Source organism: Bactrocera tryoni, chromosome 3 (genome assembly GCF_016617805.1).
Source record: "Bactrocera tryoni isolate S06 chromosome 3, CSIRO_BtryS06_freeze2, whole genome shotgun sequence".
In the NCBI taxonomy this organism is placed as follows: domain Eukaryota; kingdom Metazoa; phylum Arthropoda; class Insecta; order Diptera; family Tephritidae; genus Bactrocera; species Bactrocera tryoni.
Genome location: NC_052501.1, coordinates 52,338,277 through 52,339,419, shown reverse-complemented (window position 1 = coordinate 52,339,419; position 1,143 = coordinate 52,338,277). Strand labels below are relative to the sequence as shown.

Below are 1,143 nucleotides of genomic sequence, written 5' to 3'. Positions count from 1 at the left end.
AGCACTCAGAAGTCGTTTTATCCGTTGTAAGCGAAAGATTTTCGAAGAAACATCATTTCTAATATGCCACAAGACAAAATTAGAAATGAACTTCTTAACCTCACGCTGTCAAATAAAACGAAAATACTTCGTCATCATGGGTCGATTTCCAAAAAATGTAAATGAAGTCTAACTACAGAAATGATCCTGTAAAGTATAGCCTTAATTTTTCAACGGCCAACGCTGAGTATTTCAACCAAAATATACGCAAAATAGTTGAGAATTCGCAGAAATGAAAGACAAACGAAAAAAGAAGCACAACGACAAAGAAAAAGAAGCATAACTTCAATAATGAACAAGCATACAAACATACATATGCGCAGCAGCAGCAAGGAAAGAGGTAACAATCTTCGATCCATTGTATATTTCTTTCATGCATAACCAAACCATAATTAGGACAACGCAATACAAGTGCCAATTATGGTGTTGGTGGTAAGCGCTTGAATAGTTACGACGAGCACGTAGGTTCGAATCCCAACAGAATTTATTTTTATTTGAATATGTCACCAACCAAAAATTGAAACATTGTTCTACAAAAACAACAACAGCATAAGCATGGCAACATTGTGTTGTTGGTAGAAAAGCCGAGCTGTGCCGAAAGAAACGAACAAACGATCGTCGATTGTCACCGGTTCGCTTGCTGCTCGAACATCTTCGCGGACAAGGTTGCTTAGATTCATATTGAGCAAGGTTGCGTAGATTCATATTGAGCAAGGTTGCGCAACCTGAATCTATCGCAACCTTTTCCGAACTCGTATAAGAAGTATAACTTCAAAAAATCGATTTTTTAAAAATCCTAGACAAGAATACCACCCTAAAGAAAGAGTTCACAGTAATAAGGGTTACCCGTTATACAGATGTAGGGCGCCTGCTGATGGTGGTAAACAAGTTAACATTCGTACTCGCAGTGGGGAAATAAAGAGCTTTGATAATAGCTTGGTAGTGCCCTATTCCCCGATTTTGTGGAAATTATTCAACGCCCACATTAATGTTGAAGCTTGCAATTCTGTGTATGCAATTAAATATATTTGCAAGTTTATCAATAAAGTAAGCGATCAAGCGATCTTCAATCTGCGTAATGAAGGTGCTGTACAGGTCCTCAAT

The 1,143-nt window shown here is 37.7% G+C and overlaps 1 pseudogene; it reads right to left on the bottom strand.

Annotated features, from left to right (window-relative positions):
- Positions 1–203, bottom strand: LOC120773195 (annotated as a pseudogene).
- Between the last annotated feature and the right edge of the window lie 940 nt (positions 204–1,143).